The sequence below is a fragment of the Humulus lupulus genome, chromosome 3 (assembly GCF_963169125.1).
Source record: "Humulus lupulus chromosome 3, drHumLupu1.1, whole genome shotgun sequence".
NCBI lineage: Eukaryota > Viridiplantae > Streptophyta > Magnoliopsida > Rosales > Cannabaceae > Humulus > Humulus lupulus.
Window position 1 is genome coordinate 107,269,312 of NC_084795.1, and position 16,276 is coordinate 107,285,587.

General features: G+C 42.6%; 1 non-coding gene across 1 annotated transcript; it reads left to right on the plus strand.

The window, feature by feature from the left end:
• The first annotated feature begins 15,773 nt into the window (after window positions 1-15,773).
• Window positions 15,774-15,880, plus strand: LOC133827692 (small nucleolar RNA R71). The gene has a single exon (XR_009890343.1). It is a non-coding gene; the product is annotated as a small nucleolar RNA R71 (small nucleolar RNA).
• Window positions 15,881-16,276: the final 396 nt, after the last annotated feature.

Sequence of the window (16,276 nt, forward strand, 5' to 3'; positions counted from 1 at the left end):
ATATTCGATTGCCTCCTGGGATCAATTGTCGAGAGATTTTAAGAAACAATTCAAAGCCATGGTCGGCATTATACCCGAGGCTTCAGTCTTGACCAGTGTCCGACAACAGCCAAATGAGTCAATAAAAGGTTACATCACAAGGTTTAACTTAGAAGTCGCTCGAGCTCAAGATGTTGACGATAGTGCCCATCTAATGGTCGTTCGAGCCAGAGTAATGCCTGGGATTCCTCTCTGGGAAGACTTGCAAAGAAAGCCTGTAAGGTCCTTAACCGAGTTCAAACGAAGAGCTCAGAGGTTTGTTAATGTAGAGGAGGCGAGGTCAGCATTGAATATGACCTCTCAGCCCATAACTATAACAACGAACGCTAACTCTGCCTCGACCTCGGTGGATCCTACAACTTCAAAAAACCCCCGAGGACAACCCTTCCAAGAGAAAGAAAAATGAAGGAAATAACCCCAACAAAAATGGGGGAAAGAAGAAGAAAGGGGAAAGATACTTCTCCGTTTACAAGGTGTAAACCAAACCCAATGAATCTCGGGAGAATATCTACATGGCTAATGAAAACCAGGTCCCTTTCAGATGACCTGATCCCATGAGGAATCAAAGGCGAAAAGAGATTTTAACAAATATTGTAGATTCCACAAAGATATCGGACATACAACCGATGAGTGTAGACAACTAAAGGATGAGATCGAAGGACTAATCTCGAGGGGTTATTTCAGTCAGTATGTAAGAAACCGAAACCCCAATTAGGCTTCCACAAGCCAGAGGGCAGTAGCTGCACCACCTGCCCAAAACAATAACTCCCGAGCTCAGGAAGATGAACGACCCCCTCCAATTTATGGAGAAGATGTTATAACTATCTCTGGGGGACCCCATATTGCAGGATCGGGCAGGAATGCCCAGAAAAGATATGTGAATGAGTTAAAGATTGGTGACGGATCTCCCTACGAACCCAAACCCAGAGCACTAAAACAACAAGGGGTTGAAACTCAACCTATAGCTTTCACTGAAGACGACGCGTCTCATGTACAGTTACCTCATAAGGACCCTCTGGTCATCACCCTTAAGCTCGCAAACAAGAGGGTACACCGAGTCCTAATTGACAACAACCTGAAAGGGACCTGGTTTATAAGGCTACTTTATAAAAGATGGGACTCGCGCTCGCGACCTAAAAGCCTGTGCAACTACGTTGTACGACTTTTCAGGAGAAGGGATTGCCTGCATGGGGTCCATCGAACTCCTTGTGACCTTGGGAGACTACCCGGTCTCTATAACCGGATGATGGAGTTCGTGGTGGTGGACCTTCCATCAGTGTATAACGTACTGCTTGGGAGACTAGCCCTAGTAGGGCTGGGGGCAGTTTCGTCCGTTAGGCATCTGGCCATCAAGTTCTCGACTTCTAGTGGCATCGGGGCTCTAAAAATGGAGTAACTCCCGGGGAGGGAATGCTATATCATTTCTGTTAGAGGGAAAAAACAAACTAGTGCACAGGCACTTATCATAATTTGGAAAGAGGACGGGACGATCTTCAAAATCGACGAGGAAATCGACCCTAGAGTCAAGGAAAGAGCTGACCTCGAGCCATTGGAGGAGCTTGAAGAGGTCAAGCTCGAAGAAGTCGATCCCTCAAAGACCGTGAAGGTGGGGAAAAATCTTTCTGAAAAAGGAAAATAGCGATTAATTTTCTTCTTAAAGAAAAACCAGGATTTTTTCGCATGGTCACATTCGGACATGGTAGGGATAAGTCCAAATGTAATAATCCATGAACTTAATATTGACAAGAGCTTCCCCGAAGTAGCAGAAACGTAGACTCCTGGATGATGATAGAAAGAAAGCCTTAAAGGAAGAGGTCGACTGATTAAAGGCAAATCGATTCATACGAGATGCCTTCTATCTTGATTGGATCGTTAACTCGTTGTTGGTCCAGAAATCCAATGGAACGTGGCGAACTTGTATAGATTACTCCAACCTCAACAAGGCATGCCAAAAGGATTGTTTTCCCCTTCCTCGGATCGCTCAGCTTGTAGATGCCACAACTGGGCATGGTCTTATGTCATTTATGGATGCTTATTCTGGATATAGCCAGATCGCCATGCACGCACCAGACCAAGAGCAAACGAGCTTTGTAACCGATAAAGGGATGTACTGTTACAATGATATGCCCTTCAGACTTAAAAATGCTAGAGCAACGTACCTAAGGCTGGTGAACAGAATGTTCTCCGAGCAGATAGGTAATAACATGGAAGTTTATGTTGATGATATGTTGGTCAAATCTAAACATAACGATAACCATGTAGACGACCTCAAAGACTTCTTTGTTGTGTTACGGAAATACAACACAAAACTCAAGCCCCAAAAATGCTCTTTCAGAGTGTTGTCGGGGAAGTTTCTGGGCTTCATCGTAAACACGCGAGGAATAGAGGTTAATCCTGACAAAATCCAAGTGTTAATCAACATGCCCTCACTTCGAAAGCATAAAGATGCTCAGAGTTTAACTGGACAGATGGCAACATTAAGTAGGTTTGTTTCTAAATCTACAGACCGATATCTTCCATTCTTCAACCTTTTGAGAGGAGGCAAAAAATTCGAGTGGATGGAGGAAAGCGAGCTCGCATTCCAAGACCTAATGAAACACCTCGCGAAACCGTCGATCTTGTCAAAACCTATCACATGAGAAATCTTATACTTGTATCTTGCTACAACCGAGCATGCAATCAGTGTTGTGCTCGTCCGAGAAGACAAGAAGGTACAAAAACCAGTGTACTATGTCAGCAAGAGGTTACTAGGGGCAAATTCGAGATACCCATTAACGGAAAAAATGGCTCTTAGCCTGATCCATTCATCTCGAAAGCTCCAACCTGACTTCCAAGCGCGCCCCATCCATGTGCTAACAGACCAATCACTGCGACAAGTCTTGTCCAAACCAGAGGCCTCGGGCAGATTATTAAAATGGGCAGTTGAACTCGGATAGTTTGAGATCACTTATCATCCGAGAATGACTATAAAGGGGCAAGCCCTGGCAGACTTCATCGTGGAATGTACAGGAGTATCAAATGACAAGGTTATAACCCCAGCCCGCGAGCTGTGGAAACTTTACGTCGATGGATCTTCCAATGAAAATGGATTAGGGGTAGGAATCATATTGATCACTCCAACAAGGAAGAGATTTCACTCTGCTTTAAGGTTCAGCTTCAAAGAACCCTATAACAAAGCTAAGTACGAGGCTCTATTGGCAGGACTCCAGATAGCAAAAGAACTCAAGGCAAAAGCAATACACTGCTACGGTGACTCGCAGTTCGCGGTCAACCAAATCCTAGGGGAATATCAGGCCCGTGGCGTAAGGATGGCCGCGTATCTAGAAAAAGCTAAAGCGGCGCTCGAACATTTCGAGTTCTATGCCATAGAGCAGGTTCCCCGAGAACAAAACTCAAATGTAGACACTCTAGCCAGGCTCGCCGCGTCCAGCGAAGTTGATACACTAAACGTAGTACCGATAGAGCACCTGTCGACTCGCAGTACTAGAGAGCCTAAAGAGGAAGATGTATTCATGATTGACTCCAAACCAACCTGGACAACCCTAATAGTTGATTACCTCGAAACTGGCATTCTCCCAGCAGAACGGAACAAGGCTCGAAAACTGATGTATCAGATTCCGAGATACACTATTGTGGAAGGAAGGTTATATCGAAGAGGATACTCTATGCCATTACTCCGATGTGTGACTCCACCCGAGGCAAAGAAAATCCTAGAAGAAATTCATGAAGGGTTTTGAGGAGACCACACTAGGGGGCATACCCTATCAAAGAAAATTATAAGACAAGAATACTTCTGGCCCACTATCAAAGTAGATGCATTTGAGTATGTCAAGAAATGTGATAAATGCCAGTGATTCGCTACAATTCTGCGAGCTCCACCATCCGAGCTAACCATGATGACCTCCTCATGGCCATTTGCAGTATAGGGAATCGATGTCATAGGTTCGTTGCCAACTGCCAAAGGTGGAGTAAAATATGCTGTGGTCGCGGTCGATTATTTTACAAAATGGATTGAGGTCGAACCTCTGGTAACGATTACCTCAAAAAAAGTCTTGGACTTTGTGGTAAAAAACATCATCTGCCCATATGTAATGCCAAGGAAAATAGTATCAGATAACGGTCCTCAATTTGATAGTGAATTATTCACCCATTTTTGTCAAAAAAATGGAATAATAAAAAGTGTTTCCTCCATTTCCCATCCCAAGAAAACGGCCAAGTCGAAGCAGTAAATAATACTCTGAAGAGTTTTATGAAGAAGAAGTTAGAAGAAGCTAAGGGAAAATGGCCTGAGAAGTTACCGCAAGTTTTGTGGGTATATCGAACTACAGCTGGCACTTCAACAGGGAACACCCCTTTTTCCATGGCATATGGATGTGAGGCCATGTTACCAATCGATGTCAAAATACCCATGATTCGTAGCGATACTTATGACCAAGCCTCGAACCAATCCGAACTCGAAGTAAGTCTGGACCTTATTGAAGAAAGGAGAAATGAAGCTCAATTGAGAAATGAAACATATCAGCAATGAGCTACTCGATATTTTAATAAAAAGGTTTGGGAGAGGAAATTCAGATTGGGAGACTAAATGTTAAGGCATGTTTTTCTAGCTACAAGGGACCCGGCTACTGGCGTACTTGGACCTAATTCATTGGCGTGTGTTCTTAGTGTTAAGGTGTGTGTTCTTAGTGTTAAGGCATGTGTTCCTAGCTATGGACTACAAACCAAACAAGACCTAAATAAGGTTTGGAACAAACCAGCTAAAACTGATTGGCACAAGTGGGAAAAAAGATAAACCAACTTCGAGCTATGTCAATATCGAGGTTGGAGTATTTTGCAACAAAAATTTTCGACCTCATAACCTCAAGGAACTACTCGAGGAAGAGGAAAAGTGACTATGGAAAGAAAGATATAACTAAAATACCTAGCTTATATACCACTTAAGTACTTTCGAGTGCGTGGAAAAAGTAAGATTCGACCTTGACACAAAACGAGATCGGATATGGATACATCGAGCAAACTATGCATGAATGCATCGAAAACTCGAGCTGAAAATCCGATAGAAGTTTGTATGAATAAGCAAACATAAAGGTGAAAATTTAATATAAGTTGCTCAAAATATTTCGACCTAGAAATGTGAAGCAAAAATATTAAAAGTCGAGCATAAAAATTAAGTATACCATATATACCAAAAGTTTCGACCTAGGCTCTTATACGAGCTGTAAATTATTTTTGCCCCATGGGCACAAAAAAGAAAGATCGTAACTATTACAAAAAAATTTAAATGGGATGCAGCCCATGATCTCGCCTCTAGGAAGAGTGAGCATCCCCTCCCCCCGACGGCACTCGTATCCTTGGCCTTCTCAGCTTCCTCCGCCTCCAGCCGAGCTTGCCACTTAGGCACGAGCTCGTCCTCCAGGGTACCCAAGAAGCTTGTATCAAGATCGAAATTGTTGGCCCAGATCCTGTACATGGCCATGTCAACTGCTTGATCCTTCCTCTGCTTGAACTCTTCGAGGAGGTGAGCCTTTTCACCCTCCATTATCTCGAAGGTGGCCTTTTTCTCCTCTTCGAGCTTAGTAGTTATCTTTTTCTTCTCCTCGAGTTCCTCTCTTTGAGCTCAGCCTCCAGCTTTGACTTGGCAGCCTTAAACTCGTCAGCGACCTTAAGTTAGAGATCCTTCGACTCCTGAGCGTAGGACATGATCGCATGAACCTCGTTGTTCAGCTTGTAATTTAGCTGAGCAATTGCAGCAAGAGCCTAGCACACAAACAAATCAAGTTGGAACATGTTTCGATTAAAACTCAAATAAATAAAAAGTAAGAAAAATTACCGAGGAGATAAGCTCGGTACTCTTGTCATAGAGGACATTGGAGTCCTAAGAATTAACCAGGAACTACCATTGAGGAGCCCCAAGATTGTTGAAGCTTTGGCCCACTCGAGACAGGACATTCGAGCCAAGAGTGGCTCTGTGAGTCTCGGCAGCGTTGTCGATGACATACTCATCGGCATGAGTCAAAATCGATAGCAGGCGCTCCCGAGTTGGGGCTGGTTTCTTCGGAGTTGGTGCAATCAGTTGGAGGGTTTGGGTAGCAAGAGGCAAGGAAGGAGCGGATTCCACGGAAACCCTGACTTGAGTATCCGAGGTCACATCCTGGCTTGGGCCTTGAGGGCTCGGGGGAGGAGGAATCATCTCGGCCCTTTTAGGGACTTTGGCAGGCCGACTAGTTTTTTTTTATGCTCTTAGGCGCTTGCTTTGCTTGGCCCCCGAGCGGCTATTGAGCATTGTTTCGAGGTCAAAGTCCATATTTCCTGCATAGTCAAAGCACATTAGTAAACAAGCTTAAAATGCTAAAGTAAATGTGAAGCAAACATTTAATGGAAACAAATAGACAAGTGACAAGAAAGCTAACTGGAACTCTCCACCGAGCTCGTGCTCGGAGACCAGGTAATTCCCCTATCTTCAGAGGAGGCTGGGGGAGTCCCTTCCCTATGCGTGGAAGTTAACCTCAAAAGGTCCCTATAGTCGTTTATTCCATATTGAATGGCTACCCTTTCCCAAAATTCATTCAGACTATACATTGTTTGGTATTTCCCCAGCCAGTTATCGAACCTCTGGACCCTATCATCTACCCAAGACCATACATGGAAATTATCCATATAATCTGGAAATAAGATCAGGGTGTCAGGTCTATATTTTAGAAGGGAAGGAGATCACAAGGCCGAGCTGAGGATGACTTTACCTCTGTCACTCAAGCTCGAAGCCTCATCATTGGCATCGTTCCCCGAACACGAACTCTAGTGATGACGGGCTGGGGATCGGGCCCTCGAGCTCATTGACCTCTGCCTCAGAGGAAGTTTGTCAGTAGGGAGTGGTACATGATCCCACATCATGTACTTCCAGTAGGTGGTGTCATCTGTTGTCTGACCCTGCTCCAGAAGTCCGCAGGCTCGAAGCTTATCTTCATGAAGAAGATAAGACAAGGAGCGTCTACCATATGGCACCTGGAGCAGAACTTCCTTGTGCTCCTTCATTGCATCTGTAGGGGTAGGATGCTGATAATTGGCTGAAGAATCGAATACATTATAATTAGTTTGAGCCTAAATATTAAGTTGAGCATGAAAGGAAAGGGGGTCATATACTTATGAATTCGTCTGAATGAATAAAACTTTGAGGGAGCCAGGCCGTCTGTCCAAAAGAATGCCAGCTTGAAGTTGGGAGGGTGGTTGGGCATGTCCTCAAAGATCTTCTTCTCCTTGGGATAGCTCGACAGGTAATAGAAGCCATCCCCTCCCCGAGCTCGGGAGGGGTTGCTTTTCAAGCAAAAGAGATACAGGATCTCCCTTGGCAAAGGTCCTTCCCACTTCAGTTCGTGGTACAGCGACCTTAGGGCTAACAAGACCCTGTATGAATTGGTTTGGAGCTGGAAGGGTGTGAGCCCGAAAAAATCGAGAAAGTGCTTAAAAAAGGACTCCAAGGGCAGTAAGGCCCCTGCCTTCATATGCTCACGACTTCAGGTCGCGAGCTTCAGTTTATTGTCGGGACGGCCATCTCCCGGGGTATAGCAGCTACGTTCCTTGGATGTAGGAGCTCGACACCTTAGTGAGCTTGACAATCCTAGTTCGTGACGAGCCAGGATGTCAGTGATTTGTACTAATGAAGAAACCGAGCTCCAATAATGCTTGTCCTCAAAAAATTCCTCCCTCAAGGTAGGAATGGAAACTGGTTGCAAGGTGGATGGGCGATTTGATTTCTCCATCAGTGAGGAAATGAGATCACCCGGCTTGAAGGCAACAGTTACTTTGAGCTTGGGGTCGAGAGGGACCGGTCTAAGCTCGGGGTCTGGGTCTGGATAGATTGCAACCTGAAGAATCCTCCTTTTCTTTTCCTCGACCTCATCGATTTGATGCCGAAAGTGAGCTCAAATATCTTCTTGCTTACACCTCACTTTGTGCTCGCAAATTAGCCGCTAATTTCGAGTAAAGGGCGATTCAGGGCTTGGAGTTGTCAGAAAATAGGGAATTGCGAGTACTGGCCCCCAACGTTTTTCAAGATTCTGCGACATCTAACAAGAAAGAAAAGGGTGAGGGCCAGGCACACAAGAAATGAAGAATAAAATTCTAGGTGGTTTGAGCTCAAAAGCTCGAAAATCACGGGATAGGCTCGATTGAGATTAAAATCTCGAAAGAACAAGTTGAACTCGGGAGAAACTCAAGCTATTGAAAGGGTCATACTTCGAGCGTGTATTTAACGCAAAGGAGGGAAAGTGGATTTTTTTTAAAGAATCCCGAATTTTCAGGGAAAAAGTTGACGGTTACTCAAAAAGGTGCTAATTTTGATAAATGTGCAATTTCAAACCCTAATTCAGTACCCCATTTCTTGGTCTACACGGTACAACACCCATAGTCTAAAAAATAATAATAAACATCTACATTTGCATCCTCTACACTAAATCTGGGTTTGAAACCCATGATATCATAAATTTTTTGAACCCAAAGTCTACACAATATCAGCTAAACAATGTGATTGAGGTTACTAATTACTACGAATATTCTTGTAAAACTAGTAAATATGCTTACGACGCAACGAGAACACAGAAATATAAAAGTAAAAAATAATATGAACGTATGAGGTGAAGAACAGAGACTTACTCACTGAAGCATGCAGATACAATGAGATTGACGATTGGAGGAGTGGTTGCAAGGATGAGCTCACAAAGTCGAACAAGCAAGGATTTTCCCCAATGTACAGATATATTAAAAGAGAAGAAACTTACCAGGATGACAACACGAGCGTCAAAAGGGAGGAGGCCGTGGAGGAGTCAGAGATAGAGGATATCGTGGAGGATAAGAAAAATAATGGGTGTCTGCCTCATTCAGTGACCAACGCTGAACTAAGCCATTCAAACAATCCCCATGAGTAAGCTCATAAGCATGTCGCTGATTCATGTACATGTGCATAGTTTGGTGAGACTGGATGAGATATTGATTTTGTTGCATAATGTAATACAAACGATTAGAAGTGCCTTGCGGTCCAGAGTCGATGGGATCCCCGATAACAACCAATAACAGGTCAACATGCATAGTATCAGTTGGTGGAGGTTCCATATGCTCGTCTTGGGCTGGGATGTCTGGTCGACGTTGCCTTACTGCTCGAGGCTGTGGGGCTGGTGCAACAATGGGAAGAGGATATTCCGCCACAATAGCATGAGTAATAGGAGCAGTAGGCTCTTCTGGAATATAAGTGGTATACTCAGGCACATTATGAGCTCGACATAAATCAGTAATAAAATAGCCATGCCCAAGACCTCCCATTGTAGTGCCATGAGATATATGTTTTATTCTTGTAGGAAGATCACGCCCAAGATCCAAAGAAAACCCTTTCATTATCGCATAAACCATAAGAGCACGCTGCACATGAATGGTGGAAAAATGACTCACCCGAAGGAGACGACAACAAACAAAATATGTCCAAGCACGAGCCTCCCGATTCATTTAACACAATGGCATAGTTTGAGGCACCCCATTCTTCATAGTCCATTGAGCGCCTGGGAAACACAATGTAGCTACCACTTCTTCATAGTCAATGTCATTAGCCAAGAAATTATAATACTGATCGCCAGCATCTTGTAAAGGAGCAGTTCCAAAAATAGCATTAACCGAACAATGATTGACTTTTACTGTAACTCCTCTAACAAGGACTTCATTTTTCGAATCTTGCGGATAATTAGCATAAAACTCATAGACCAAGGACTTGTTAACATCAATCAAATTCCCCTTCACAATAGTAGCCCATCCTCTACGCGCTATGTTAGCCCGTATAGGCTCATAAATCGGATCCTAATATGGCTCACGTTGAAACTCCATACCTCTTTCAGGAATCACTATCTTACGACACAATTTTTCATATCTGTCTACCGCATCTTTACTAACAAAACGATCATTATCATATTCGAGTGGAGGCGAGGGGTCCCTACGATGCCTAGATGATGAAGCCCCAGTATTCCTTGTTTTAGGTCCCATTGTACATTAATCACAACCTTTTCAGTCAAACAACAACCATCCAACACACCACCTACCCACAAAAATTTTTCACAACAATTCTACCCAAATTTCTGCAGCACCTCCCCTTATTTTACTTCCTTTCCCAAAACAATAATAATGCAGAATATACTCCACTAGCAAATATAATCACAATGATACACCAAAAATCCTAAAGTTCTCTTCCAAAATTTTCAAATTCACCCCAAACTTTGCTTAATAGAGATTAAAATTGAAAAATAAAGGAAGGTACCTTACTTGATGATAATCCATAAGAAAAAAGTTGTGATGATGAGTCCACAAACCAAAACCCCATGAGAATAGAAGGAATTTTCAGATTTGAAATTAGGGCTTGAATGTAGAATAAATGGTGTAGATTTTTAGAGAAAAAGAGGATGATTGAGTGTTTGGGTATGTTGAATTTGTGGAATAAAGAGGTGTTTAGGAAAGGATTTGAGAGAGATCTAAGGTAGAGTGGGTGGTTATGGAGGTAGAGAAAGAGAGAAAATCGGAGGTGAAGAAGAAGAAGGAAGGAATTTGGGGTAAAATTCGAAAAATTGGGGATTTTTAAAATCTGGGCCCGAGTTGCGCTAGGGTGCTGGTGTATGGTGCCTAGGCACTGCTAGAAAAATTTGCATGGGGCTCTGGGATCTAACTCAGCGCTGGGGCGCTGCCTGGGTATTGTCTTGCTGGCCGTCTCTAACTCGAGCAGCGCTAGGGCACTGGTTTGTGGCGCCTAGGCGCTGCTCCCTGAATCAAAACCTCTCTCTTTTTTTTCTTTCTTTTTTTAAAAATTTTTTTTATTATTAATTTTTTTCCGTCTTTTCTTTTCTTTTTTTTCACGCTTTTCACGGTTTAACTTACAAAAATAATCCAAAATTTTCCAAATAATAAAAAACCAAAACAACACTTAAAATTGTTCAAAACTAAATAAAACATAAACTAAAGCAAAAGAACTAAAAGAATGGGATGCCTCCCAAAAGCGTTGTCGTTAACGTCATTTAACCGGACGTTGAAATCCTCTTCAGATAGGCTTCAACATGATAATGGACTTGGCTTGATCAATGGGACCACCCAAGTATGGCTTCACTCATTGACTGTTCACCTTGAATGTTTCATTATTTCGATTTTTCAACTCCAACGACCCATAAGGAAATACTGTTACTACTGTGTACGGTCCCGACCACCTCGATTTCAACTTCCCTGGAAAAAGTTTCAACCTTGAATTGAACAATAATACCTGCTGGTCGGGTTGAAATTCTTTACGAGACAAGTTCTTATCATGCCATCTCTTGGTGCATTCCTTGTAAATCTTGGCATTCTCATAGGCTTCGTTCGTAAACTCATCAAGTTAATTCAATTGCAGTAGCCTATTTTTCCCAGCTACATTCCAATCCATATTCAACCTTCTCATTGCCAAATATGCTTGATGTTCTAATTCCACTGGCAAATGGCAAGCCTTACCAAAAACCAACCGATAAGGAGACATGCCAATGGGGGTCTTAAATGCCGTTCTATAAGCCCATAAAGCGTCATCAAGCTTTTTACCAATTCTTCCTTGAGTTATTAACGATCTTTTCAAGAATGCTCTTGACCTCCCTATTAGAAATTTCTGCTTTCCCATTGGACTGTGGATGATAAGGCAAAGCGGTTCTATATTGTACTCCATACCGAGCAAGCAAAGCCTCAAACCATTTATTGCAAAAAATGACTCCCTTCATCGCTTAAGATAGCTCGGGGAGTTCCAAACCAAGTAAAAATATTCTTATGCAAAAAATTTAGAACCACTTTACCATCATTCGTAGGAGTTGTCGCTGCTTCCACCCATTTAGACACATAGTCCACAGTGAGCAATATATAATTGTTATTGTAGGATGATGGAAAGGGGCCCATGAAATCAATCCCCCACACATCGAACAACTCAACTTCAAGAATAACATTCAACGGCATCTCATCTCTTCATGATATGTTACCGGTGCATTGACATCTATCACAAGACTTAACAAAAGTATTTGCATCTTTAAATAAAGTAGGCCAAAAGAAACCACATTGCAATACCTTTGTTGTTGTCCTGGTAGCACCAAAATGACCCCCACAATGGAGAGTGTGACAGTGGTTGAGAATAGAGATCATTTCATCTTCCGGTACACAATGTCAAATTATTTGGTCAGCACAATGTTTATAGAGGATGGGCTCCTCCCAATAATAATGTTTGATCATAGAGTAGAATTTCTTCAATTGTGCTCTAGACATATCAGGAGGCACAACCTTTGCCACTAGGAAATTGACATAGTCTACATATCACGGTGCATTGGCTTTGTCACTCACCCTGAACAATTTCTCATCGGGAAAATAATCATTGATTTGCACTTTCTTGGTAATTTGATCTTCCTCAACTTCTAGCATAGACAAATGATCCGCCACAAGATTCTCGGTACCCTTTTTATCTTGGATTTCCATATCAAATTCTTGGAGTAATAAGACCCAGCAAATGAGATGGGGTTTAGCATCCTTCTTTGTCATGAGATATTTAATAGCGGAGTGGTCCGTATACACAATCACCTTATTTCCAATTAAATACGGACGAAACTTATCGAAAGCATAGACTATGGCTAGAAGTTCTTTTTCTGTTGTTGCATAATTTAGTTGAGCATCATTTAAAGTTCGACTAGCATAGTATATGGTTTGAAATAACTTGTCCACTCGCTGCCCAAGAACCGCTCCAACAGCATAATCACTAGCGTCGGACATAAGCTCGAATGGAAGGTCCCAATTAGATGTACACACTATAGGCGCTGAAATTAGCTTCTCCTTGAGAGTCTTGAAAGTAGTCAAACATTCTTCATTAAAATCAAAAGGAACCCCATTCATTTGCAAGGTGGACAGCGGCTTTGAGACCTTGGAGAAATCTTTGATAAATCTCCGATAAAACCCCCCATGGCCCAAGAAACTCCTCACTCCTTTTACTGAAATTGGAGGAGGCAAATTCTCTATAGTTGAAATCTTGGCCCAATCCACTTCAATGTCTTCACTAGAAATTTTGTGTCCCAAGACAATCCCTTCTCTCACCATAAAGTGGCACTTCTCCCAATTAAGTACCAAATTTGATTCTTCACATCATTTAAGAACTGCTTCTAGGTGATCCAAGCATTCATCAAAATCAGACCCGAACACCGAGAAATAATCCATAAAAATTTGAATACTTTTCTCTACCATGTCGGAGAAAATAGCCATCATGCACCTTTGAAAATTGGCTAGTGCATTACAAAGACCGAAAGGCATCCTTCGGAAGGCAAAAGTACCATATGGGTAGGTGAATGTTGTCTTCTCTTGATCCTCCAGAGTTATGCCAATTTGGTGGTAACCTAAATACCCATCCAAGAAACAATAATAACTATGGCCTGCAAACCTATCAAGCATCTGATCTACAAATGGCAGTGGGAAGTGTTCCTTCCTCGTCGTCTTATTCAGCTTGCGGTAGTCAATACAAATCCTCCATCCCATCACAGTACAAGTAGGGATGAGTTCATTGTTCTCATTTTTTACCACAGTCATTCCTCCATTTTTAGGCACCACTTGAACAGGGGATCACCCAATCACTATCAGAAATAGGATAGACCACCCCCGCATCCAACCAGTTAAGTACTTGCTTTCGAACAATATCCTTCATAGAGGGATTTAGCCTTCGTTGAGCTTCAATGGAGGCTTTTCTATCTTCTTCCATAAGAATTATGTGCATTATCGTTGAAGGGCTAATTCCTCGAATATCAGCCAAAGTCCACCCAATCGCATGCTTATGAGCCCTCAAAACCCTTAAAAGTTTTTCTACTTCACCTTTTGACAACAATGAAGAAATAATTACAGGCAGCGTTTCTTTCTCCCCCCAAGTACACATAACAAAGATGCTCCGGTAAGGACTTCAACTCAAGGACTGGAGGCTTCTCAATAGATGGTATGGGGCGTTCAGGCCCTTGCCCTAATTCTTCAAATTTCTTCTTGTAACATGGACCATAAGAATTGATCCATTTCACATACTCATGAGTCACCCAATCCTCCTCTTCATTATCATCACCCAAATCCAAAGCCAACTCAAGAGGATCATTAGTAATCCTCTTTTTCAACACCACCCCCTCAATCACATTAACATTAAAGCAACTATCACCCTTTTGCACATCAATGAGGGCTTGCCCGGTAGCTAAGAATGGTCTCCCAAGAATAATGGGAATCGTTGTATCCTCCTCAATGTCTAGAACAATGAAATTCGCTGGAAAAATAAACTTGTCTACCTTGACTAGCACATCTTCAATAACTCCCCTTGGGTGCTTGATTGATCGATCCGCGAGCTGAAGAGTAATAGTAGTAGGCTTTGCCTCACCAAGACCAAGCTTCCAAAATACAGATAGTGACATGAGATTGATACTTGCTTTAAGATCAAAAAGAGCATGTTTGCATTCAAATTTCCCTATAATACAAGGGATAGTAAAACTCCTCGGATCTTGAAGCTTTTGTGGAAGCTTCCTTTGGAGAATTGCATTGCATCTTCAGTACATGCCACTGTCTCAAAGTCTTCCAACCTTCGTTTCTTCGATAAACTCTCTTTCATGAATTTCACATAACTCGACATTTGCTCCAAAGCCTCAGCAAATGGGATGTTAATGTGAAGCTTTTTAAACACCTCAAGAAACTTTGAGAATTGTTTGTCAAGAGAATTCTTCCAGAGTCGTTGTGGATACAGGATTTTGACATTAGAATCAAAAACTACCGGTTGAATATTCTCTTTGGTTGCAAGGCCTTCAGTAACCTTTTCCTCCACTTGGGGCTCAAGTTTTTCACAACTCTCCTCTTCTTCTGCCTTTTTTTCTTGAGTCCTTTTTAGAGAAGGATCCTCAATTTCTTTCCCGCTCCTCAAAGTGATAGCTTGACATTGCTCCTTAGGATTTACCACATTATTGCAAGGAAAATTCCCTTGGGGCCTAGTATTCAACATATTGGCCAACTGCCCCACTTGCATTTCCAAATTTCTGATAGAGGATCTAGTCTCAGTCATAAACTGAGTTTGAGTGTTGGTGAGAGTCAGTAGGGCAGGTTGCAATTCACTAGGCTGTTCTGTAGGAGCTGGTGGCCTAGGTTACTGAGAGGTTGATGCTTGTGGTGGAGCTTGAGTCATAGGCCACTTATACTGTGGTTGAAACGATTGTTGTTGGTCCTGATTATTTCTCCAAGAAAAGTTAGGATGGTTTCTCCACCCCGGATTATACGAGTTGGAGTAGGGGTTGTTGTAGGGCCTCTGAAAATTACCCACTGCCTGAACTTAAGTTTGATCTAATGGGACATTGTTGGGATCTAAAGCAGCTTGACACTGGTCAAAAGGATGAGGCCCCCCATACAATTCACACATTACTTGGGCTTGCACAGCCTGGGCAGACATGATATTTTGTTGTAGGTGCTAAGTTAGAGACATAGCTTGAGCAGTTAAGGCTGTGATTGCATCTAGTTCATGAACCCCTGCAACCTTTTTATTACTGCCCGATTGTTCACTTGGCCATTGGTAATTATTAGTGGCCATTTCCTCTAAGAGTTCATAAGCTTCATTAGCTCTTTTGCTCATAAATACTCCTCCTGCTGCTGCATCAATTATTGTACGAGTGGTACCGCACAAACCATTATAAAATTTGTAGACCAACATCCACTTTTCAATACCGTGGTGAGGACATTTTCTGATCAAGTCCTTGAACCTCTCCCAAGCATCATACAAAGATTCTCCCTCAAGTTGAGAGAAGTTATTGATCTCCCCTCTCAGTTTAGCAGCCTTGGCAGGTGGAAAGAACTTCGTAAGAACTTCTAAGCTAGAGCATCCCAAGTTGTTATAGTATTGGCCTCAAGTGAATTCAGCCAACTTTTCGCTCACTCCCTTAGTGAGAATGGGAACATGTGCAATCTAATGGCATCACCACTCACCCCATTCATCTTGAAAGTGGCACACAACTCGAGGAAATTGGCTATGTGCATATTGGGGTCTTCAGTGGGGAGGCCACCAAATTGAATTGTAGTTTGGACCATCTGCAAGATAGCAGGCTTGATCTCAAAGTTGTTTGCCTTTACTGCTGGTGGACGGATGCATGAGTGTACCCCTGTGACAGTAGGGAGTACATAGTCCCGTAGAGGTCTTTGACCAGCAGGATTTTGATCTTGTGGTGCT